The sequence below is a fragment of the Mesoplodon bidens genome (assembly GCF_964165515.1).
Source record: "Mesoplodon bidens genome assembly, chromosome: Y".
In the NCBI taxonomy this organism is placed as follows: domain Eukaryota; kingdom Metazoa; phylum Chordata; class Mammalia; order Artiodactyla; family Ziphiidae; genus Mesoplodon; species Mesoplodon bidens.
This window is the reverse complement of record NC_138180.1, coordinates 1,819,739-1,846,982: the sequence shown is the minus strand read 5'-3', so window position 1 is coordinate 1,846,982 and position 27,244 is coordinate 1,819,739. Positions and strand designations below refer to the sequence as shown.

Below are 27,244 nucleotides of genomic sequence, written 5' to 3'. Positions count from 1 at the left end.
TCAGTAGTTGTGGCTCACGGGCCTAGTTGCTCCACGTGGCATGTGGGATCTTCCCAGACCAGGGCTCGAACCCGTGTTACCTGCATTAGCAGGCGGATTCTCAATGATTGTGCCACCAGAGAAGCCCCCTTTCTCTTCTTTGCTCGCACAGCTCCTGTGTTTCCGCTATGAATTTGTCCCTGCCTCTGCATGTAGCTTGCCTGAGGGTGTCTGTTCTTTGCTCAGACAGGACAGGGTTAAAGGAGCCACTGATTCAGTGGCTCTGCCTCTCTCAGGCCGTGGGGATGGAGGCATATGGATGCAGGTCTGGCCTGTGGTGTCCAAATCTGGCGTGACTTTGCAGCAGCCTGAGGTGCACAATTAATTCTCCTGGGGAAGTTGTCCCTGGATCTCGGGACCCTGACACTGGCGGGCTGCTCTGCTTCCTGTTCACGGAGGCATGAGGAGGGACCTGTGCTTCTACACAGGATTCTAGGTGGTGGCAGCAGCAGCCTTAGCATCTCATGCCCATCTCTGGGGTCACGCTGATAGCCACAACTCGCACCCTTCTCTGGAGCTCCTTTAAGTAGCGCTCTCCTCACGCACCAGGAATCAAAGAGGGAAGAAAATGTCTCTTGCCTCTCTGGAAGCTCCAGACTTCTTCCCGGACTCCCTCCCGGCTAGCCGTGCTGCACTAACCCATTCAAGCTGTGTTCACACCGCCAACTCCAGTCCTCTCCTTGCGCTCTGACCCAAGCCCGAGTCTCAGCTCCCAGCTCCTGCATGCCCCGGCCATTGAGCAGACCAGCCTCTTGGGCTGGTGAGTGCCAGTCATCACCGATACTCTGTGTGGGAACCTCTCTGCTTTGCCCTCCGCACCCGTTGCTGTGCTCTCCTATGTGGTTGCAAAGCTACACCCCTCAACCACCAGCAGTCTCCGCCCACAAAGGGGCTCCTAGTGTATGGAAGCCTTTCCTCCTTCACAGCTCCCTCCCACTGGTGCAGGTCCCATCCCTATTCTTTTGTCTCTGTTTTTCCTTTTATTTCTTTTGCCCTACACAGGTATGTGGGGAGTTTCTGGCCTCTTGAGAGGCCTGAGGCCTTCTGCCAGCGTTCAGTAGGTATTCTGTAGGAGTTGCTCCACGTGTAGATGTATTTCTGATGTATCTGTGGGGAGGAAGGTGATCTCCGTGACTTACTCTTCTGCCATCTTCCTGAACTCCCCCTCTATTTCTTTTTAAACAGAGAGGACAAAGGAAAAAATAGCAAACCAATGGTTTACCAGAACAGGTGGATTTAATCTTTTTCTCATAAGCTTGGATGTGAGGCAAATTCCATGCTGGTGGGAGGGGCTGACCCTTTCATACTATCACCTGAACCTGCAGAGCTAAAGAAAGGCTGGTCTTTCCCACAGACAACAGGGTACGGGCCTTTGACAAAAGAAGGATATGACACAATTGGATTAATAACTCTTTATTAAGAATTCCAACTCCAAACAGTAGAAAGCAGCAGCAACAACAAAAAGTCCTCAGAAGAACTTAAGGCTCAGCATTTGCGACAACTATAAGAGAAATGGAAATAGATTGATTTGACTGAGAATGAGGTAGATGGGTGTAGAGTGAATAGCGAATGGTGTATCGTACATAGGGGACATCCAAATCATTGCCGCTCTAGTTGCAGCACAGCTCAAGAAACAGTGCTTGAATGTGGTGTCCCAGCTTTTGCTTTGATACTCGTTTCACTATTGCTGACATCCTGGGGTGAGGAGAAAGAGAGTCTGTGAAGTAAACAGAGAGGAAAGACTTACAGAGACAAAGTTAAGAGAACAGTGAAGATGAGTTGCATAGCTAGCTGATGTTTCCCACCCCAGGCAGGACCTGTTTCTGTTTGCACACTGACCCAACTCAAGCCTGAGTTGATCTTTGATCTTACTTGCTGTCTTGATAAAGGAGTAGAACATAGATACACCCTGGAACAGCATGATGATCTCTAACTTGTACTCTGTCTGAAGAGGGTGGAAACGAGGAGGGGCAACAGGGTCACTGGGATGGACAGTACCAGTAACCTGGGCAACCACCACCACAGGTGCAGTGAGTGAAAGGGTCTTACCTTAACATAGTCAAGGAACTGCTTGAGGGGCATCTCTTCACCATTAGGCTGCAGCCACTGTACCTCAAAGCAATCCCACAGTGACCACTGCTGGTTGTAGTATTATGGGACAAAGCACAGAGTAAAGCACAAAGAGTAAAATGGGAGCAAGCCCTAATCATACGCTCCTCTTCATTTCACAAACATGCCAGTTCCATTCCTACTTTGCACAGGTTCAAACAATGAACAAAGGATACACAAAATTAAAAAAGCCTCTCACCAGGTATGATGAAAACTAGAGCCAGTTCTACCGAAATAAGATACACACAACTTCTATGCATGCACACACACACATAGCATCAATCACTGATGGGCAACACCAAAGGATTCTATAAAAGCAAGCCCTTACCTGGTGATGGTGTGGGGCAAGGGGCTCAGAGAAACGGAAAAAAAATGAAGGGCCAAGTTGATGAAGCTGTTCTTATAGGACTCAAGCTGTTGGTGTCCCTGAACTACCTTGTACAGCTCCAGACCTGCAAGGCCAACTATAGCTGCTATGGCTGGAATGATCTTCCCTGCAATCAGCTTGATCTGTAATACAGAAGGTGATGAGAAGACGTAGTTGTTAGAGACGTTCAAGGTCTACAGAAGACTTCAAATGTGGCAGAGTTAAACTTGGAAAATTATGCAAGGTTAGGTATAGACTATTGTAGTCTTATGCCGGTCAGCAGGGGGAATGTTATAGCTCTCTGCCCGGAGATTCGATACAGCCACAATGAAATGCATATGAAAGTTGCTGTCATCATCCTGTTGTGAGTGGAGACAGAGAAAGAACAGGAGAGACAGAGTTAAGGAGAAAAAGTTTTCCTGGATTCTGGGAACTGAGGTATATTCACCTCAATTACCTGCCAGACCAGCCAAATACTAGCCCAGACCACAAAAGATACTTGGGTCATCCGATGCAGGAGAAACGGGTCCGTGCACCAGTCGGGGAAGATCCCACATGCCAGGGAGCGGCTGGGCACAGGAGCCATGTTTGCTGAGCCTTCACATCCGGCGCCTGTGCTCAGTAATGGGAGAGCCCACAAGAGAGAGAAAGCCACGTACCGAAAACAACAACAACAACAACAACATAATTACAGTCAGGCCTGTAATCCCCAAAAAACTTAGGGTGGCTCAGCCATTTCTCATACACGGTTGAGGTCCCCATCACAGCAGATCTTGAACCCAGGGAGGCTCTCTGGTTGGTCAGCATGGCTTGAGCTCCTGCAGGTGATTATCCACTGCGGAAAGGGAGGAAGTACACGTTAGTCCTTAGATACATGTTAAATCCCTGTTCACGGTCTGAGGTGCCAGCAGGAATCCAGGGTGGGGCAGAGATGTTCAGGCAGATAAAGGATTTGAAAAGGAGAGACATCATGGGAAAGAGAAAAGAAGGGGGAAAGATAGGGCAGAAAACATGTCAGAAAAGGAAAAGGTAGACAGGTGTGTGGGACATGGAGATATGTAGAGACACTGAGGGCAACAGGTAAAGCCACTAAGAAAGGATATAGACAGCAGCGTTAATCATGACAGATAAGAGGTGAAAGCACAGAAGTTGTTCACTGCTGAATGAGTGGACAGAAAAATGTGATCTATCCATCCAATGAAATATTAAGCCTTAAAATCCATTCCATTAAATATTAAGCCTTCCAAACTGGAAGTTTACTATATTTAAAGATGGTAAATCCTTTGTGTTTCTTACCACAATTAAAAAAAAAAAAAGGAGTCAATGAGAACATACTTCAAGAGAAAGACATAGAGAGAGATGGGGAGACATGAAGGAAGATACGAGGGAAAACAAGAGACAGAGGGATAAGAGATACAGAAAGGAACATAGGGGGAAAGTGTACAGACAGCCAAGAAGAGAGTAATATGAAATGGGAGAGACGTGAAAAAATCTGAAGAGGGAGACCAAGGAGGATAAATGTGAAGATTATGAGAACGTTCAGAGAATGGGAAAGTTCAAAACACCTGAAAGGGAGACACGTAGGGTGATAAATAAAGAAAATATACAAAGAGGAGCATGAGAGAGTAGTTATTTCGGAAGGGAAATGCGGGGGATACATCAGGAGGGGAGAGATATACAGACGAAGAAATTGAAGGATATATACAAAGAAGATGAAATGTAGAGGAAGACTTACAGAGCATGAGACAGAATACGGTAGAGGGGGGGAAATTTGAGTTGGGGGGTAGTTAGAGATGGAGAGATGAGGAGGGCTATCTAGAGAGGGAGATGAGGAAAGATATATGGAGGTTAAAAATAGGTTAGGCCTTCCCTGGTGGCCCAGTGGTTGAAAATATGCCTGCCAGGGCAGGGGACACGGGTTCGAGCCCTGGTCTGGGAAGATCCCACATGCCACAGAGCAAGTAGGCCCGTGAGCCACAAGAAGTGAAAGCCCTCACACAGAAACGAAGACCCAACACAGCCTAAATAAATAAATAAATCAGTAAATAAATAAATAACAATAGGGTAAACAGGCATACCAAAGAAGGGGGGAGGTGGATGAGGAGATCTATAATGAAATGAATCAAGGAAGAAATCAAGGCAGAGAGCCTACTGGTAAAGATCATATCCATTTGTCCCTGCATATGGACACAAAAAGAAACAGAGAAAGAACAAAACAAAGCAAACATACACACAGAAAAGAGCTGGACAACTGGTGCACCTGAGGGAGAAACAGTGGGAAGAACAAAGTAGTAGGGCATCAGAGAACTTGCCTCAACCAACCAACCTTATTTTAAATTGGAAGAAGCAAGGACCAAAGGACAGTGTGGATTAATCTCAGGCCTGAGATCTCAGAGCAGAGCCAGTGGCAAAACACAAGTACAGGGGAGGCTTGCATAGGTAGGTGATAAGTAGGATGCTAGCTCTAGGCCAACTAGATAAACATCCTCACCAACACACGAAGTGGTCTGCAGCTCCTGGTCAGAAACATGGATCTTGACACCAGACTTTGGGGTGAACTCAAGGACCTGCACAGACTGAATGAGTATGATCACAGAAGCTCGGTCCTGAGAGCCCCTCAGCCCATAGGCCTGGGCAAACAGGTTGGCAGCAGCTATCACCTAGTCCAGATGCAGGGGCTAAGAGAAGGCAAGGTATGGAGGGGTAAGCATATCAGTACTCACCTTAGGAGCTGCAGCCTCCTTCCCATCCACGTACCCACATTTGACCCGACTGTAGGAGACCTGAGGGAGGAGACTTCATTGCTGACATCAAAGATGAGCGGCTGTGCACAGACCAGAAAGGGGCTCCTGAGCTTGTAAGCTAGGAAAACAGAAAGATGTGGGAGAGTGGGACCTGAGAGGAGAGGTCTTTCTCATAATTGTGACTCCTCATTTTCAAGCCCGGAAGTCCCAAATTAGTATATCGCTGGGCACTCCCTTTGTGCCAGACACAGAGCTATTTATGAAACTTTTATGGATTGCCAGTCGTGTAGTAACATATTTAATTTATTAACTTAGTAAATATAAATCAACCCTCATAGAACTCTCATGAAATTAGGTCACCATTATTCCAACTTCCTACATGAGGCTACTAAGGCACAGAGAGAAAATACATGATTAGTCCCAATATCAAATGCAGTTGAGACTTGAAGCCACCTAGGTCCTGTGCTCTTAACACCAAAATTTCTCTTCTACAATCTCTATAGCCCTGACAGGGAATCTGGAATGACTCATGTCATATCTAAGGGAATAGGTACCAAGTATGTTGCTTGAGAGAACAGGGCTGGGCAGGTAGAGGAGAGAGGTTGGGAGGAACAGGTCTTTGACTTCAAAAATCACTCACTTAACCATTTAATGAGATCTCTGGGACTTGGTGGTCTTGCCACAAATGGATGAACTGCAATGAACCATGTCAAAAGCGTGTAACAAACTGCTTCCAGTAAGCCTATTCTGACAAATGGAGCCCAGAAGAGTGTAATACCTGGTTCGGAGGAAAGCTGTGCAGCAGCTGTCTGATGTTGTTGGAGCACTGGTTGTGCCAGTGCTAGTAAGACCACGTCACACAGTCAGCCCATGTATGTGGCCGCTGAAGCACCAGGCTGAGCTGCACAGCCTGCAGCACCTCTAGGGTTTGGATGCCTGCCAGGTGCAGTGTTTGCTCCACAAACTTTGAATCCCTATCAAGAATTAGGACACAAACTCAGAGTTACACAGTGATCCCAGAGGGAGCTTAACAGCATGAAAAGTCAGTGCTGACTCCCAAATGTATAAGGCCCAAGGAATCATTAGATTATTTGAAAAGTAGACCAGGTCCTAAGTGTTACACTGGTTACAGAATGCTTTGACTGACAGGCAGCAGACACGGTGAGCGAGGATTTGGACAGAATTACTCACATTAGGTACTGGTTGACGTTTTCTGCTGGCTGCTTGAAGAGACCTTCAAACTCATCCACGGCAGACAGAGCAAATCAACACTACGTGGGTTATGGGAAACAAATAAGTTTCTGTAGGCCTTAGGACCACCATCAGGAAATACAGCAAATAGGAAGAGCATGGCTGTTATGGGAGAACAGAGGAAGAAAACCCTCCCAATCTGTCTGGTCAAACTTGTCAAGCCCTCACCACTTCAATGTAAAAACCTATGATCTTAATCTGGGAAGAGGTTTACACACAAGTGTACATTCATGCAGAATTTATTAAGATGTACACATTACCTTAGGTATGTCATGCATCAATTCAAGAAAAAGTTCACACCAAGAATAAAACATGAACGATCTCTATGCAGGTTCTGGGGACTGGGAAGAAAGTAAGATAGAGGTTTGACCCCTGTGAATTCGGAGGTCGATAAATAGTCACTGGTGAAGTGATCTGGAGCACCTTGATGCTCGAAATCCAGGTTCAAAGGCCAGCTGTGCCACAGTCTTGTGACAATCAGGTATATCTTTACTTGTGTTTCCTCATTTTAAAGACAAACACTGTAACAGTAAAACTACACCTCAGGGAGTTAATAAGAAATAAGCAAACATGTACACATTTAAAGCTTAGTTTGAAAGTCACAAGGGCATATTAAGTATACATGTTTTTCAGAATTCCTGTGAGAGTTACTACTGTCATTCCAATTTTACAGATAAGGAATCTGAAGCATGAAGTGGTTAAGTCCAAGGGCACATAGTATATTAGTTTTAAAATCCTTTTTATTGGCCTTTCTGCATACTGGGTAGAGAGAAACACAATAATAGAACCATAACCTAGGAGAGGATTTATATGTATAGAAATGAACACACACACACAAACACATCTCTTTCTCCGTCTCTCTGTATCTACACACACACACACACACACACACACACCAACATGGGATGCATGGAAAGGGAGAAAGACACATACTGAACTGACTCCACAAGTATAAACTCTTCCCTTCTGGAAGGAAAAGTGACAGACTGAACTGTTACTGCTCATTTTCTTCCTGTTCCCATACTTCCTAAACATAGCCTCAAAGACTGGGTTAAGAATCATTTTGATAAAAGGATGGTTATTTGTGGTTTGAAAGGGGACTGTAATTAGGGCCAAGTTCTGAGGACCAGTTAATGGGGTGCTTTTACTTTGTCAATGTACATGAGAGTTATGCTCTTTTGTATGTATGTGTACTATATAAACACAACTATGCTGACAAACTATTAAACATATTTTGGGAAACAATTAGAGAATTATTCCTAAATATGGACTTAATATTAGAGATATCTAAATAACTAGCAGAGATGATATTAAGTTAATTTTGTTCAACGACAAAATAGTATCCTGTACACAAAGAAACATATCCTCACCGTTTAGATATACACTTCTCACATAAAGTATTTCACATGGTATAAATAATACTTCCCTGTATGCTTGCAAAATAAAAATTTCAAGTTAAAGAAATCATTATGAAAAGCGTTAGGCTCCTAGGTTTAAAGTGAGTGAAGGAGAGATAAAGAGAGGGCAGATATTACATACACTGAGGCTTCATCATCGGAATAACAAGAGTTTGGCAACTGAGACACTGTCCCAGTACATATCTGTTCCACCTCTTTCTCCCTGCAAGGCTGATCACCTGCAAAGTGTGCTCGATGACATTCGGGAAGTTCTTCAGTGTGCACCTGGGGATGGACTTGTCAGGAGGGTCCTGGCTGGAGCTGTATGACTCTGTCAGGAAGGGGATAAACCCTTACACATTACCCTTGGTACCCAGTGTGCCTGACTCCAGAAGAGGCTTTCGGTACAACACACAGCAGCAGTCCATATACGTGCCTGTGAGAAAGTTGCAGCAGGTGAGGGTGGGGAAAATAACATCAGGATAGGACACGGTGACACACACTCCCTAAAACACACACATTACTCTCGCCTCGTCCTCACCCATCCCCAAAACTCACGGGCATCCACATTGTCCGAGGCATTGTCCACACCATCCAGGTTTTGGAGGAATTTATCAATCATACACATGCTCTCTGTGAGGGCCCACACAGTTCTGATGGCTCATCACACGGATGTGTGCGTTTATCTGGTTCACAGCTGCAGCATCTATATCAGACTTCAATTTCTGGGTAGTGATGGAGAAACAGAACTGTCATTCACATAATCACCCAACAAAACTTTACAGAGCTGTTCTGAAAACTGATTTAAGTAATGATGCACAAGACCTAGGCTCTGAGGTCAGGAGGCTCTGTGGTCTATGACAAATGCCACACAGCTTGGGCTGGGACAAATGAGGAATGGCGTGAATAAAAAAGGAAAACAGTGATACAATAGGAGACAATGGGTTGAGTATCTGTTCTTTTGTCTACCGAACATCCACTGTTTTTCGTTACTAGCACCCCGAGTTGGAGTGCATTCACGCAAAGAAAACCAAGGTCCTCTGAACTTACAAAAACAAAAAGGATCCTCTGAAAGTCCAAGTCAGATCACATTCCTCTCCGCAAAACCCTCTATTGATTCCCACTTTCACTAAGGGTGAAATGAGCTGGTCCCTATTCCTTTGACAACCTTCTCTCTTACCATGATCTATCTCTGTCTCTACTCCTTAAACATAGCAGTCATATTCCAAACTCAGGGTTTTGCTCACACTGTTAACTTCACCTGGCATACTCTTCCCTGAGATTTCTTCCTGTTCTCGTATACCATCTTTAATTCTCTGCGGTTATACCACCTTTCCAATGTGGATTTCCTTTACCACACTGCAAACCACCCTCTCATGGCACTTCCAGTTCTATATCTTGATTTTCATTCTTGCCCCTACACAGTATGTTTCACCTTGTTATGTTCTAACCACATACAGTGCTATTGTATTTATTATTTGCTCTAGCAGTTGTCCAAAATGAAGTTAAAACAAAGTTTGTGGTTTCTTTTTTATCTGATGCACAGCTATCAGGATTTCCTACGTTTGATATTTAATCTGAGAACATTTTAAAATATTATTACTCCATTTAAAATTGGAGGGGCTTCCCTGGTGGCACAGTGGTTTAGAATCTCCCTGCTAATGCAGAGGAAATGTTTTTGAGCCCTGGTCTTGGAAGATCCCACATGCAACGGGGCAACTAGGCCAGAGCCACAACTACTGAGCCAGCGCGTCTGGAACCTGTGCTCCACAAAAAGACAGGCTGCACTAGTGAGAGGCCCGCGCACTGCGATGAAGCATGGTCCCCGCTTACTACAACTAGAGAAAGACCTCACATAGAAAGGAAGCCCCAACACAGCCAAAAATAAATAAATAAATAAATTAATTAATATGGAATAATTCCATTATATACTACAAACACTATGAAAGAAACTCCAATACAAAGCGTTAATGACAGGAGTCAATCTGTATTTACAGTTTTACAAATTTTACTTATATAATGTCTTAGAAGATAGCTGAATTTTCGTTATTTACTGACTTTAATGTATTACATGTTTTGCTTGAAAGATGTCAGGGATATCCAGCCTCACAGAAAAAAAAAATCAATAACATTTTCAGATGACTGTTGATATTTAAAATTATATATATATCAAAACTTGACAAGCGATATTTCTTTAAAGTTTAGTTGAAAGGTAAAATACTGATCCACAACAATACCCACTGTCTTTCTTTGTATTTTGAATGGCTCTTTAGTTAATGCACAGTTCTGTATCATCATGAATTGGTCTGGTCATTTGGAAAATACTGTGTTTTTGGGTTATGGACAGCCTCCTAGAACAGAGTGGAAAATTACCCTTTCACCTGATAAAATGAGGATAAAAAGGACATAATGTCTTAGTATTCTTAAAAGAGTTGTGATCTTTTGGACTTGAGGAAAGAGTGCTGCCAACCTCCACTGCATTAGAGAATCTCTCATTTACTATGTCTTCTCACTAGACAAAAGCAGAAACCTTTCATTTGCTATCTTATATATTCTAACTACTTAAGTAGTACCTAGTATTTGCATGATAAAATGAAAGGAAGATAAACACTGGGCAGGCAAAATAACACTGAACTTTACAGAGACGCCCCAGATAGATCCCTCTATAATCTAGCTTCCAGAGTTCCACATTAGCCGTAACCAAAAACCAAAGAAAAAAAAAGATGGCTGGGGACAGGTTTAAACTCACAAATGAAAGATGTAATAAGTTTTCAATAAATATCTCCTGGAAGAAAGAGTGAGTGGTAGAGAAAAGAAATAAGGTAAGAACTGAAGGAAAGAGACAAACAAAAAAGTCCTAAGGTGGTCTTCCCAGGTGACACAGTGCTTGAGAGTCCACCTGCCGTTTCGGGGACATGGGTTCGTTCCCTCATCCAGGAAGATCCCACATTCCGTGGAGCGTCTGTGCCCATGATCCATGGCCGCTGGTCCTGAAGGTCCAGAGCCTGCGCTCCACAATGGCAGAGGCCACAACAGTGTGAGGCCCGCATACCAAAAAAAAAAAAAAAAGTCAAAAGGCAATAAGACAGATAACCAGAAAAAGACAGGAGAAAAGTGAAAAACAAAGCTGAACCACATACCATATCCATTCCACTCACCTTGATATCCCAAGGTTGGAACAGAAACTGTCGATTCAGATTGGATTTTACTATGGTGTCCATGTCTGTAATGGTGATTGCCACACCCTCCCCACAGCCTAGCCCAGTCATGGCAAAGGTCTTGAGTAGCTCACAGCCAACGGCCCCTGCACCCACCTGGGAGGTGGCCAAGAAGAGAGACACAAGATGGTTAGGGTCACTGGGTAACAAAACCACTCCTCAGTCCTCACTACCCCTGCAGATGGCAAGAGAGTGTAAGAGGATCTATGACTGCATATTTAAGTCACAGTGCCATAAAAATCCATGGTCCTCTAAAGAAAGAGGCACAAGACCAGGATATAAAGGACCTGGTGCGAAGAAAATGGAAGAGGGATGAGATGAGGGTACAAGCCAACACCATCCCTTGTACACCACGAGGAGACTCCAGAAGAGGTGGCCAGAGCCTAGGGGACCTAAAGGTAGCTTTTGACCACAAGGTTCTCTCACCAAGAAGTATCTCTGCTTACCCAGCTTCTCTTGCAGGTCAGAGCCAAATACAGCCACCTGCCCATCATAATGGTTCTGGCACTGAGTCATGTGAAGGGAAGAGAGGGTTAGGGAAAAGCCACGTTAAAAAGATCCACAATAATGTCTTCTCCATGGGCCCAAATCACATACTGGAAGGCAGGTGTCCTCTGTAAAGGCCTCTTTTTCCACAGGGAGACACTCAATGGCATCAAAGTACAGCTACTGTATAACAGGCATAAACTTTCCAGAGCAGCCCTGAGGAGTCGGTTAGAAAGAGAATGTGATCGCTGGTTAATCAGAGCTGGAAAGCAAGCAGCAGGGCTGGAAAGGAACCTGGCCCAGGCCCAGCACTGTCCGTCTCCACTCACGCTGACCTTCATAAACTCCTGGGCAGCCACACAACCAGTGAAGGAGTTGATGGGTGCCAGATCCCCAGGGGCCATATAAGCCGGCTTCTGGATGAGGTCTTCATCCAGACTCTTTTGCTGCACTGGTGGCAGAGCTTGAGAATTCAAGCCTGTGCTAGGGTCACCAGTTCTGTTGCATCCCCCTGGAAGGAGTAAAAGAACAATCACACCACTGTGGGGAGAGGGAGAGGTAGAAAAACTAAGTAGATGAAAAGGCATAGAGCAGCTTTGGTTCAAGGACCTGGTTGGCTTGCCCACCCATCTACCTCATTGTGGGGCCGAGAGGGCTGACCATGCTGGGCACGGAACTGGTGCAGGACCTGGAAGCCAATTTGTAGCTGAGGAGGGCGAGAATACTTGACAAAATTTGTTATCACAAAGTCCGGCTCTGCCTGTGAAGTAGGCAAGGTTTTCTGTGAAGAACAAGATATCAGAACCAAAAAAGTAAAATCGTGGAGATGCCTGGAACCCTACAACACACCCTCCTGCTCATAGTCACAAAGCTTATCCTCTTAGTTACTTTGACTTGACTGACAATGCCTCCACAGATGTAGTCAGAGAAATTGGAGGTATCACAGATACTAAAGGTGTAGGGACCTGGGGGATGAAAAGAATGAAGGGTTATCTGTCAATTCATTCCCTCCCAAGATCAACAGCACTATCAAAACAGGAATATGAAAACCTCCCACCTTCTTCCTCACCTAACACCCTCCCCCATACAGTGGGAGTTTGGAGTTAACAGATATAAGCTATTATATATAGAATGGGTAAACAACAGGGTCCTACTGTAGAGCACACAGAAATCTATTCAGTATCCTGAGATAAACCATCATGGAATAGAATATGAAAAATAATGTATATATAGATAACTGAGATACTTTGCTGTAAAGCAAAAAGTAACTAATTTTTAAATCAACTATACTTCAATTAAGAAATAAAAATAATGTATCGTACATCATAAAACAAAATCAAAAACGAAAACACAATGCTGATTTCTTCAGACAACACAGGTATTCTATGCCTTAATGCCCCTCTAGAGAAAAAGAAGTAAGGCCTGAAAGGATCAGATGGCAACTACATAATTTCTCTAGAACAGACTCAAAAATATTAAAGGAACACAAAACACAACTCCAAAACGCTAACATTCACAATTACCTTCCATCCATCAACACTTACCAGAAACTTACCAGCAACATCTGTGGCTTTAGTTTTCATTAAATTTGTAATTTTTTGGTCCATTATTTCTTCAAAAACTCTTTTGGCCCACCCCTTTCTTGGGAATTTCTTTGACATGTGAAATATATTTATAATAGATGTTTTAATGTTCTTGACCTGTGATTTTACATAACAGATGTGATTAACAAATTAACACACAAGAAAAAATTAGGAAGTTTAACAAAGTAGAAGAAACTATGCAAAATACAAAAGGTGTGTGTGTGGGGGGAAAGTCAAACAAGTCAAGTGCCTTAATACTCATGTAATTGGAGTTCTGGAAAGAGATAATGATATGGCAGTGAGCTCCGAAAGTAATATTTTCAAAAAACATGTGGGCAGAAATTTTCCCAATTTCATAAAACTATAAACCCATATTTAATAAATATTTAATAAACTGCAGAAGAGACATGGAGAAAACTATACAAATGTATATAATGTATTATATATATATATATATATATATATATTCCTCTGTGCTCTGTTTTTGCCGAATCCCATGTTTTGGTATGTTGTGTTTACATTTTCATTCACTTCAGAGTATATTCTAATATCTCTTGCACACTGTTTGACTCTTTTATTACTTAGGAATGCATTGTTTAATTTCCACATATTTACAAGTTTTCACAAGTTCCTCCTATTACTGATGCCCATTATTCTTTCCTTTGTGGTCAGAGAACAATTTGGTGTGATTTAAATTATTGACACTTGTTTTATGGCCTAACGTGAAGTCTATCCTGGAGAACATTCCTAGTTCAAGTGAAAGGAAATTGTATTCTTCTGTTCTTGGGAGGAATGTTGTGTACATGTCTGTTAAGTGCACTCGGTTTATATCATAGTTTTGTTTAGGTCTTCTCTTCCCTTGGTGATCATATGTTTTGTCATTCATTTGGATAGGCTGTTGAACCTATTTATCTCTCTCTCAAATTTTCTAAGTTTTTGATTCAGGTATCTGGAACTTTTTTGTTAGGTGAGCATTTGTTTATAATTCTTGTGTATTTCAACAGATTTACCCTTTTATCAATAATATATTGTTAATCTAATATAATAATACAGTTATATATACTGTCCTTTGTCTCATTTTTTTTATTTAAAATCTGTTTTGTCTGTTGTTAGTATAGTCACTATAACTCTCTTTCGAGTTTTCTTGGCATGAGACTTATCTTTGCAACATTTTACTTAAAATCTATTTGTTTCACACTAAGATTTGTCTCTTTAACAACATATAGGTGGTCATGTTTTTAAAAAATCCATACTGACAATCTGCTTTTTAATTGGACATCTTCTAGTGTACCACTTTTATGGTTATTTGTTATTTCTTTTACTATATACATTTTAGAGCCATTTTATTAGTGGTTGCTCTGGAATTAGGTTGTTATAAAGTAAACTGACAGTTTCTAACAACCTAGTTCACATTAATACCAACTTAATTTCAAAATATGAATTTTTTCTTTTATCTAGTTTATCCTTTTTCTTGTGTTGTTCTTATCATGAATTACATCTTTATACACTTTTTACATCAGCACCAATTAATTTTTTTTTCCTGTGGAGTAATGCTTTAAATCAGGTAAGAGAAAAAAGTAACTGCATTTGTTTACTATTGTTGCTTTAACACATTTTCAGGAATTCAATTGTTTAAAACTTTACAAATTGTTCTCTTAAAATACTACATGTTACAAGTCCCAAATCCATTTTACTGGGCTAAAGTCAATATGTTGGCAGGATTGGGTCCATCTGGAGACTCTGCTGGGAGAATGTATTTCCTTGCCCTTTTTTTTTTTTTTTTTTTTTTTTTGCTTAGTGGTTGCTAGTATTCCTAGTCTAGTAACCCCTTCTACTACCTTCAAATACATCAGTTCATTATCTACTTCTGTCATCACATTAACTTGTCCTCTGTCACCGACATCTCCTTCATTCCTCTTATAAGAAGCATTTTGATTAGATCCACCCAAGGTAACCCAAGAACATTTCCCATCTGAAGACTCTAATATAATCATATATGCAAAGTTTTCTGCATAAAATAACATACATGTCCTGGGGATTAAAATGTGGGCATATTGGGGGACTATTATTCAGACTACAATCATACAAACAAAAAAATCGTTTAAATTATACTCTATATTTACCTATATAATTACTTTTACAGATGTTCTTTCTTTCTCTGGATTTGAGTTATCATCAAAGTGTCTTTCATTTTAGTTTGGACTCTCTCCAAGAATTATCTCATCTTGTAGGGCAGATAGTTAGCAATAAATCCTCTCCATTTTGTGCTTATCTGGAATTGTCCTACTCCTGTCCTCAGTTTCAAAAGATGGTCTTGCTGCATATAAAATTCTTGGTTGACAGTTTTTTTTTTCTTTTAGCACTATGAATGTATCGAAGTGTTTTCTGCCCTGCATGTTGTCTGATGAGTAGTCTTTTTTTTTTTTTTTGGCTTAATTGAGAATCTCTTACATGTCATGGGTTGCTACACAGTGCTTTCACAATTCTCTCTTGGTTTTTGGCTTTCAGTAGTTTATGATATGTGTTGCTTGGATCTCTTTGAGTTTAACCTGCTTTGAGTTTGTTTAGCTGGGCGAATCTGTATAATGATGTTTTGCATCAAATTTGGGATGTTTCTTGGCATTAATTCTTAAAACTTTCTTTCTGCCCCCATAATTATTTTGACAACTCCCCAGGTTAAAGTACATCTGCACTGGGTGACCTCCAAATTATGTCAAATATAGACAGTCTTGCAAACGCAGAATTCCAAGGAACATCTCAGTCACATCAGATAATGATAAATCTTTGGAGATGAGGTTCTGAAAGAATTCTCACTTTGTTCTTCTCCTTCTGGTGGCTACTCGATGCAAAAGGAATGCATACTCTTTCAATATGTACTATTATTAAGCTGGAAAAAAGGAGGATGGGATTGTGACCATTTAAAGTCTCTAGAGCTTGCTGATCTTACCAAGATTCAGTCATTTTTAAACACGTAAATACTTCCCTAGTTCCTGTGAAATTTTGTCAATTTCCAGAGTTCTGAAAAAGTTGAGTCTGACAACTTTGTAGGTTTGTAATGTAAAGAATTTTTGGAGGGCCTTACACTATCATCTTCTGACATAACTCATTAGCTGTCCTTTCTGAGGAAGAAACAATGATCCTTTCGTGTTCCAGCCCGCAGTTGGCACAAGAGAAGTGTTGGACCCTTCCAGTAATTCTTTCCATGATTATCAGCTGTGTGACCTGAAGACAGGGACCTCACTTCTCTGGGCCATCTATAAAATGAGGATAATGATTGTAACTTTCCCCATTGGTAGAGTTTAAATGACTAAATATGAATAAAGGGCATAAAAAAGAGTGTGACACAGAGTACATACTACCTAATTAACATTAGTAGCTGGAATACTATTAAGTTACCTGGTGTATTATGACACCTGATAAAGACTTACATTCACCACACTGTAAAGATCATGTAAGTATTTGCTGTTCTTCTTATCATCACCTTCATACCACCAATGGATGCTGAAAAGAAATTGCCTGTGATCACACAGCAGGGAGAGAACAATGCTGGATTTTTCATTTAGAAACTTTGCAGGTAACTGACATACTGGACCAGAAGGCTTTCCCTTCCTCATATACAGAAGTATGTACTTCTTCGCTAGACACAAGGCTCACAACTCTGTAACCCGTTAGGGAAAATTATACATAGTTTATGTACATGAATAAGCAAAGGCCATACTCTTCATGATAGATGTACATCTGTCCTAAATAGATCCTCTCTAAATTGGGACTATACTTTCCCTCATGAATAACCAATGCATGTAATTTGGCATGATAATATCTGTGTCCCAGCAGCACAACTGTTCTTTCTCCATTCCTGACAAGAAGGGCGCCATATGTTCATGAATGGTAGTAAAACTATAGAAAATGAAGTCCTAATGGTACCCTGTTTCTCTCCAAATCCCAGTTGACTATCTCCAGTATCCTTTCTTAGCCTGATTTGAAGACTATCTTTACGAGAAAAGTGATTTCCGATGAATCGAATCTTATTGACACAGATCTCCAAATGCTTGGAGGACCCTATAATGGAACTTGGGTCACAAAAGTCATTCTGGCAAGATCCCAACACTTGTACTAGGACCCTTACTTAAACAATATTCCTCAAATCCTGCCTTGATTAGAAATCTCCAATTTTACCCAAATCCACCTCCCTTTGGAGAACATTGCAAATACCATGTGCTATCGAAACATGGCCACCAATGACCATCTGCCAAATATTCCTAAGCCCTGGCGCAAAATGATATGCCCCCAAAGAGACATCCAAATCCCTCCCCTCAGTCCCTAAACACCACCTGTATAGGTCCCCTCCAGAATAGACATCCCCTAAATGGCACCATGGGCCATAGATGCAAAGACATACCTCAGGGTATACCTGAAGTTTAGATCCTTTCTACAAATGACATGTAGGCTTTTAGACAACTTGAACTCCTCTTGACTCATGAAACACTCTTATTTACCATTGCAACAAAAAGAATAGGAATAAACATACCCGGGGAGAGAAAAGAGTTGTATGCAGAACACTATATAAGATGCTGATGAAAGAAATGAAAGGTGATACAGATGGAGAGATATGCCATGTCCTTGGGTTGGAAGAATCAACATTGTAAAAATGACTATATTACCCAAATCAATCTACAGATTCAATGCAATGCCTATCAAACTAGCAATCGCATTTTCCAGGGAATCAGAAGAAAATATTGCACAATGTGTATGGAAATAAAAATACACCGAATAACGAAAACAAACTTGAGAAAGAAAAACGGATCTGGATGAATCAGGCTCCTGCACTTCAGACTATACTACAAAGTTACAGTCCTCAACACAGTATGGTACTGACAGAAAAACAGAAATATACATCAATGTAACAGTATAGAAAGCCCAGAGATAAACCCACTCACATATACTCATCTTATTTTTGACAAAGCAGGCAAGCATATACAATGGAGATAAGACATCCTCTTCAACAAGTGGTGCTTGGAAAACTGGACGGATACATGTCCAAGAATGAAATTAAAACACTCACTAACACCATACACAAAAATAAACACAAATGGATTAAAGTCCTAAATGTAAAGTCAGACATGACCAAACAATTAGAGGAAAACTTAGGCAGAACACTCTATGACATAAATCACAGCAAGATTCTTTTTGACCCACCTCCTAGAGAAATGGAAGTAAAAACAAAAATAAACAAATGGGACCTAGTGAAATTTAAAAGCTTTTGCACAGCAAAGGAAACCATAAACAAGACCAAAAGACAACCCTGAGAATAGGAGAACATATTTGCAAATGAAGCAACTGAAAAATGATTAATCTCCAAATTTTACCAACAGGTCATGCAGCTCCAAACCAAAAACACAAACAACAATCCAAAAATGAGCAGAAGATCTAACTATACAGTTCTCCAAGGATGATATACAGATTGCCATAAAACACATGAAAGGTTGCCCAATATCATGAATCATTAAAGAAATGTAAATCAAATCTACACTGAGGTATCACCTCACATTAGTCAGAATGACCATCAACAAAAACGGTACAAACAATAAATTCTGTAGAGGGTGTGAAGAAAAGGGAAACTTCTGGCACTGTTGTTTGGAATGTAAATTGTTACAGTCACTACGGAGAAAAGTATGGAGGTCATAAGATACTACTACTAGAAATAGCATATGACCCAGCAATCCCACTACTGTGCTTATACCCTGAGAAAACCATAATTCAAAAGGAGTCATGGAACACAAAGTTCATTACAGGTCTATTTACAATAGCCAGGACATGGAAGCAACTTAAGTGTCCATGGACAGAAGAATGGATAAAGAATGTGTGGCATATATATATAAAATGGAATATTACTCAGACATAAATAGAAATGAATTTGAGCTCTTTGTGGTTAGTTGGATGGATTTAGAGTCTGCCATATTTCCTGAAGTAAATCAGAAAGAAAAAAGAAAAAACTGTTTGCTAAGACTTATGTACGAAATCAGAAAATAAAAAGGTTCTGATGAACGTAGGGGCAGGAGAGGAATAAAGATGCAGATGTAGAGAATCGACTTGATAACACTTGCAGGGTCAAGGATAAGCTGGCACGAAGTGAGATAGTCATATAGACGTACATACACTACCAAATGTAAAATGGATAGCTAGTGGAAAGCAGCTGCATAACACAGGGAGATAAGTTCAGTGCTTTGTGACCACCTAGCTGGGTGAGATAGGGATGGTGTGAGAAAAATGCAATAGGGAGTGGATAAGGTAATATGTGTATATCTATAGCTGATTCACTTTGATATACAGCAGAACCTAATGCAATATTGTAAAGCAATTATACTCCGATATAGGTGTTAAAAAAAAGGAATATGCTGTCTATAAGAGCCATTTTAACTTTAAGGACACACATAAGCTAAAGGTGTGGGAATACAAACTGATAGTGCAAACACTTTCTAAACAAGAGCAGGACTGGCTCTCCCAATCTCATGTAATACAGACTTTCAGTCACAGTAGTTCAGAAGTGATAAATAAGGTCAGTATAAAATAATAATGGATCAATTTATCAAGAGGTTATAATAATTGTAAATATATATGTACTGAATGTTGCATGATTAAACAAATATTTAAATCAACCATTAAGAGATCTGAGAGGAGAAACCAACAGTAAAAATAATAATACTAAGGAACTATATTATCCCACTTTCTACCTTAGAAAATTAATAAAGACACAGAAGGTACCTAATAAACTTATAGAGAACTTCCATTCATCAGAACCAGAATCCACATGCTTCTTAAGTGCTGATGGAACATTCCCCCTGATAGTCACTGCCTTGGTACATAAAGCAAGCCTTAACAAATTTAAGAAGATCAAAACCACATTGAGCATCCTGTTTTATCATAACGTTATGAAGCTAGAAATCAGTAACAAGAGAAAAAGTGAAAAATTCCTAATATGTAAAATTAAACAGCACACACTGGAAAAATCTATGGGTCAAGGAAGAAGTCAAAAGGGAAATCTGAAACTACCTTCACATAAACAAAAATGACAACATACCAAAACTTTGGGGATGTAGCATAATCAATCTAAAGAGTGAAGTTTTAGCATTCATAACTTCTTTTATTAAGAGAAAAGAATGATCTTAAATAAACGACTTATCCTTATACATGAAGGCCTAGGGAAAAGGAACAAATTAATTTCCAAGAATAAAAGGAAGAAATATGAAATTTTCAAATGGAAATGAATAAAACAATAATCATATAATTATTTAAAAACTGAATCCAAGAGCTGGTATTTGTAAAGCATAATAAAATTGACAAAGCTTTAGCTAGACTAATGAAGAGAAAAAAGAACTTAATAAATAAAAGTTTAATTGAAAGAGGAGAAATTGTGACTGACACCCTAGCATACAAATAATAATAAAGAAAGCTACAAAACAGGGTCACACAAATGCATAAATCTCCACTAACTCTAATGTACCATGTTGCAAGACCATCACGAAGAAGACAAAAAAAAAAGTATGTCTTGATCATACAAATGATGAATTAGAAAATTGATTCAGTATTCAAAACTCTCCAAACAAAGAGAAGTCGAGGATCAGATCATTTCATGGGTGAATTCTACTGAACATTTAATGAAGATTTATTGCCAGGCCTTCCCAACCCTACCAAATAACTAAAAAAGAGGAAACATTTCCAAACTCATTTTATAAAACCAGCATTTATCTGATTAACAAAGCCAGATAAAGATATAACAAGGGAATCACAAAACAAAACAAACAAAAAACGCAGAACTTACAGGCCAATATACTTGTACATATTGATCGAAAAATTCACAAGAAAATTCTAGCAAACCAAATTCAATAGCACACTAAAAGGATCAACATGATAAGGTGGGATAACTCCTTAGGATGTAAGGGTAGTTAACATATTAAAATCAATACTTTTAATTAACCACAGGAACAGCATGCAGAAGAAATGTTTGAAAGTATTTTTTAGACTTTCTTGATTAAAGCTCTCAACTAACTGTGTAGCGAAGAAACATTTTAAATGTAATAAATGTCATATATTAACAAGCCCACAGCTAACATCATATTCATGGTGAAGAGCTGAAAACATTTCCTCTCAGACAGGAACAAATAAAAAATGCCCACTATCACCACTCCTATTCAACATAATATTAGAATACCTAGCCAGAAGCATTAAGCAAGAAAAAGAAAAGAAAGGGATCAAAAGTGGAAAGGAAGAAGTAAAAATGCCTCTGTTGGACGATAAAATATGCTGTATGAAGGAAATCCTAAAGTCTCCACCAAAAACCGCATGAAATTGTTAGAACTAATAAACAAATTCAGTAATGTTGTTGGCTGTGAAACAAAAATACCAAATTAGTTGCATATGAATACACTAACAAGAAAATAGCAGACACAAAAATAAATAAAACACTTCCATTTACGGCAGTACCAAAAACAATAAAATGTTAGGACTACATTTAAGCAAGGAGACAAAAACATCTGTACACCTAAAAATATGACATTTACAAAACCTGAAGAAGACACAAGTGAATAGAAACTTATCCCATGTTTCTGAATTGAAAGAATGAATACTGTACAAATGTTCACACTACCTAAAGCCATCTATAGTTTCATTTGAAACCCAATAAATTTTCAATGGCAATTTTCCTAGAAATAGAATAACAATCCTAAAAACTGTACAAAACAACAAAGGAACCTGAAAATAGCCAAAACAATTTTCAGCAAGATAAACAAAGCTGGTTGCAACTCACTTTCTGGTTTCAAACTATTATACAAAGTTATGGTAATCGAAATAGTGTGAAATTAGCATAAAAAAGACAATAGACCAATAGAATAGGACTGACAGCCCAGAAATAAACTCAGCCATGTCCAGTCAACTAACATTTGACAAGGACGACAAGAATAAACAATGGAGTAAAAATAGACTTTACACTGAGTGGTGTTGGAAAAACGGGATATCCACACAGAAAAGAATAAAATTGAACACCCATCTTAGACGATTCAAAAATTAACACAACATGAACAGAAATCACAACATGCCTAGAATTAAACAGAAAATTATCTCCAAGGCATTTGTCTCAGCAATGATTCTTTTGGGTGTGATACCAAAAGTAGAAGGAACAAAAGGAAAATTCAACATGTGTGACAACATCAAATTTAAAAGCCTCTGCACAAAAAGAAACTTGAACAGAGTGAAGAGGCATTGAACAGGAGGCATAAGAATTCTCCTATGGAATGGGAGAAAAGATTTGCCAACAACATGCCTGCTACGGGACTAATGTCCAAACATAAAAGGATTCAATTAAAAAAAAGCTGAATAATCTAATTAAAACGTGGGCTGAACACCTTAGCAGATATAGTACCTTCATAGGAGACCTACAAATGACCAAGAGACACATGAACATTTGCTCAACATCTGTAATAGTAAGAAAAATGCAAAATAAAACCACAAAGAGATGTCAACTCACACATTTCCTAGTGGTTATTATGAAAAAGAAAAGACAGAAAAGTGTAGTCAAGCATGTAGAAAACTGGGAAAACTTACAGACTGTTGGTGGGAATATACCTTAGTACAACCACTACATAAAATAATTAGGATGTTCCTCAAAGTACTAAAAATAATACCACCATATAACCTAGCAATTCCATTTCTGAATATACATATTTGAAGGAAATGAAATCAGTTACTTTACTGAGATATTTGAACTCCCATGTTCACTGTATTAATATTTACCAAAATATGCAAGGCATAGACACTAACTGTTTATCAATGAATAAACGGATTAAGAACTGTATATATTACCACAATGGATATTATACAGCCATATAAAGAAAATCCTGCAATTTGTGACCACATGAAATCAACTTGTGGGCATTATGCTTAGTGAAACAATCAGAGACATAAAGACAAACTGTGTGGTCCCACTTATTTATTAAATCTAAATGGCAGAGGTCATCAAAACAGAGAGTTGATATGTATTTAATAGGTGTGGGTTTGGGAAAAATAAGGAGATGAGAGTCAAAGAGTACAAATGTCCTGGTATAAAATATGTAGATTCTTGGGATCTAAGTTACAGCATAGTGACTTAGTTACCAACACTTTATTGCATATTTCAAGGTTACAAGGAAAGGAGATCTTAAATGTTCTTACAGCACACACAAAAAAATGGTAACTATGTGAGGTGATAGAAGTATTAACTAACATTATTATCACATTATTTCACAACATAGATGTAAGTCTAATCATCATGCTGTGTACCTTATAATTACCAAGGTTATATGTCAATTATATCTCAATAATATTGGGGAAAATGTATTAAAGATAGGACCTAAATGTTTCAAAGCCTTTGAGTAAAGATAAGGAACAAACTTCTCAAGATTGGCCTTGGCAATAATTTCTTGACAATGACAGCAGGAGAGAAGGCAACAAAATCAAGATTTAAGTGAAGTGAAATTGATCTGAATCATTCCTACATAATAAAGGAAACAATCAACAGAATTAACAGGCAATCTATAGAATAGTATAAAATATTTACAAACACGTACCTTAGAAGTGGCTAATATCCAACATACATAAGGAAAGTGCAAAACCTCAGTAGTGGGATATCACCTCATATCTGTTAGATTGGCTATTATCAAAAAAGAGAAGACAGCAGGCATGACAAAAGGGAAACACCTTACACTCTTGTTGGGAATGCTGTTTGGTGTAGCCACTCTAGAAAAGAGTTTGGAGGTTCCTCATAAAACCAAAAATTAGAACTACCAAATCATCCAGAACAAAATCTTTGGTTATTTATAAAATGGAAGGAAAAATGCCGACTCTAAAAAACACCTGAATACCATGTACACTGCACCATCATTCTCAAATGCCATACCAGGAAAACTACACACTTAGCCTGAATAGATGGATAAAGGAAAGGTGCCCCAGCAAGTTATTTTGTGTGGCAGGAAATAAAAGTGGCACAATAAAAATATATTCAGGCATACTAGTAATAAAATGGTGTCTTTGTAACAAAATGGGTGCACCTTAAGGGCACTATGTTAAGTCAACATCTCTAATAGTAAGAGATGTTGAGAAGAAGTATGATGAAAGAAGAAGTAAGAAGTACTTAAGAAGTAAATCAGACAAATAAAAACAAAAATGGTGTAATCTCACTTATAGGAAAAAAAATTAATCTTCGTTGCAGGTTTTTCTCCTTCATCACTTTAAATATATCCTGCCAGTCCCTTCTGGCTTGGAGAATTTAACAACTGTCCTTCACAATCTCTTCCAAAATATAGCAGAGGGAGGAACACTCCAAAACTACTTCTATGGCGCCACAATCACCCTGATACCAAAACCAGGCAAAGATATAATAAAAAAAGGAAAACTACAGGCCAATATCACTGATGAATATAGATGCAAAAATCCTCAACAAAATGGTAGCAAACAGAAGCCAACAGCACATTAAAAGGATAATACACCATGATCAAGTGGAGTTTATTCCAAGAATACAAGGATTCTTCAATATATGCAAATCAATCAACGTGATACTTCATATTAACCAATTGAAGGAGAAAAACAATATGATCATCTCAATGGATGCAGGGAAACTTTCGAAAAAATTCAAACCCAATATATGATAAAAACCCTCCACATAGTAAGCATAGAGGGGAGTTTCCTCAACATAATAAAGGCCATATATGACAAACCCACAGCAAACATCATCCTCAATGGTGAAAAAACGAAAGTATTTTCATTAAGATCAGGAACAAGAGAAGGTTGTCCACCCTCACAGCTCTTTCTCCACATAGATTTGGGAGTTTCAGACACAGCAATCAGAGAAGAAAAGGAAATAAAAGGAATCCAAATCAGAAAAGAAGAAGTAAAGCTGTCACTCTTTGCAGATGACTTGATACTACACATAGAGTATCCTAAGGATGCTACCAGAAGATGAATAGAGCTAACCGATAAATTTGGTAAAGTAGCACAATACAAAATTAATGCACAGAAATCTCTGGGATACCAATAGGTTAATGATGGAAAATCTGAAAGAGAAATTAAGGAAACACTCTCATTTACCATTGCAACAAATAGAATAGAAAGAAACATACCCAGGTAGACAAAAGACCTGTATGCAGAAACCTATAAGATGCTGATGAAAGAAATGAAGGAGGATACAAAGAGATGGAGATATATACCATGTTCTTGGGTTTGAAGAATCAACATAGTGAAAATGACTGTATGACATAACGCAATCTACAGAGTCAATGCAATCCCTATCAAAATACCAATGGCATTTTCGAGGGAACTAGAAGAAAAAAATTCAGTGTGTATGGAAAAAAAAAAAAAAAACATGCCGAATAGCCAAAACAATCTTTAGAAAGAAAAACATCTGGATGAATCGGGCTCCTGGACTTCAGACTATACTAAAAGCTACAGTAATAAAGACAGTATGGTACTGGCACATAAACAGAAATATAGATCAATGGAGCACGGTAGAAAGCCCAGGGGTAAACCCACAGATATATGGTCACCTTATTTTTGATAAAGGAGGGAAGAATATACAATGGAAATAAGACATCCTCTTCAACAAGTGGTGCTGGGAAAACTGAATGGCTATATGTACAAGAATGAAATTAGAACACTCCCTAACGCCATACACAAAAATAAACACAAATCGATTAAAGGACTAAATGTAAGGTGAGACACTATCAAACACTTAGAGGAAAACATAGGCAGAACACTCTATGATATAAATAACAGCAAGATTCTTTTTGACCCACTTCCTAGAAAAATGGAAATAAAAACAAAATTAAAGTAATGGGACATAGTGAAACAAAAATTTTTCACAGGAAAGGAAACTATAAACAACACGAAACGACAACCCTCAGAATGGGAGAAAATATTTGCAAATGAAGCAACTGAAATAGGATTAATCTCCAAAATTTACCAACAGCTCATGCAGCTGTAAACCAAAACACACAAACCATCCAAAAATGGGCAGAAGACCTAAATAGACATTTCTCCAAAGATGATACCCAGATTGCAATAAAACACATGAAAGTTTGCTCAACCTTTCATGTTGAGCATGAATCATTATAGAAATATAAATCAAATCTACAATGAGGTATTACCTCACACTAGTCAGAGGAGCCGTCATCAAAAAATCAATATACTATACATTCTTGAGAGAGTGTAGGGAATAGGAAACCCTCCAGCACTGTTAATGGGAATGTAAATTGTTACAGTCACTATAGAGAACAGTATGGTGGTCATTAAGAAACTAAAAGTAGAACTAATATATGACCCCACAATCCCACAACTGTGCATATACCCTGAGAAAACCATAATTCAAAAAGAGTCATGGACCACACAGTTCATTACAGGTGTAATTACAATAGCCAGGACAGGGAAAAAGCTAAGTGTCAATCGACACATGAATGAATAAAGAAGGTGTGGCATATATATACAATGGAATATTACTCAGAGATAAAGAGAAATTAAATTGAGCTATTTGCAGTTAGGTGGATAGACTTAGAGTCTGTCATACAGTGTGAAGTAAGAAAGAGAAAAAGAAAAAACACTTTGCTAACACATATATATGGAATCTAAAAAAGAAGTTTCTGATGAAGGTAGGAGCAGCACAGGAAAAAAGATGCAGATGTAGAGAATCGACTTGAGAACATGGGGAGTGGAAAGGGTAAGCTGGCACGAAGTGTGAGAGTGGTATGTACATATATACACTACGAAATGTAAAATAGATAGCTAGTGGAAAGCAGCTGCATAGCACAGGGAGATACGTTCAGTGCTTTGTGACCACCTAGCTTGGTGGGATAGGGAGGGTGGGAGGGAGATGCAAGAGGGAGTGGATATGGGAATATATGTATACCTATAGCTGATTCATTTTGTTATACAACAGAAACTAACACAACATTGTAAAATAATTAAATTACCATATAAATGATAAAAAAACACAATATGTTGTCTACAAGAGCAATTTTAACTTTAAGGACAC

The 27,244-nt window shown here is 39.2% G+C and overlaps 1 pseudogene across 1 annotated transcript in view; it reads right to left on the bottom strand.

The window, feature by feature from the left end:
- Positions 1-659: 659 nt before the first annotated feature.
- The window catches only part of LOC308609651 (ubiquitin-like modifier-activating enzyme 1), a 50,512-nt pseudogene continuing 23,927 nt past the window's right edge, over positions 660-27,244 (bottom strand). The window contains exons 4-22 of the transcript in view: positions 17,119-17,253; positions 12,479-12,576; positions 12,246-12,392; positions 11,947-12,122; positions 11,723-11,827; positions 11,552-11,632; positions 11,066-11,221; positions 8,466-8,632; positions 8,147-8,343; positions 6,451-6,515; positions 6,038-6,233; positions 5,316-5,377; positions 5,007-5,193; positions 2,973-3,127; positions 2,782-2,874; positions 2,477-2,658; positions 2,089-2,190; positions 1,912-1,984; positions 660-796 (exon numbers count right to left, since the gene is read on the bottom strand). The product of the transcript in view is annotated as a ubiquitin-like modifier-activating enzyme 1 (transcript). The remainder of the gene's footprint in view (positions 797-1,911; positions 1,985-2,088; positions 2,191-2,476; positions 2,659-2,781; positions 2,875-2,972; positions 3,128-5,006; positions 5,194-5,315; positions 5,378-6,037; positions 6,234-6,450; positions 6,516-8,146; positions 8,344-8,465; positions 8,633-11,065; positions 11,222-11,551; positions 11,633-11,722; positions 11,828-11,946; positions 12,123-12,245; positions 12,393-12,478; positions 12,577-17,118; positions 17,254-27,244) is intronic.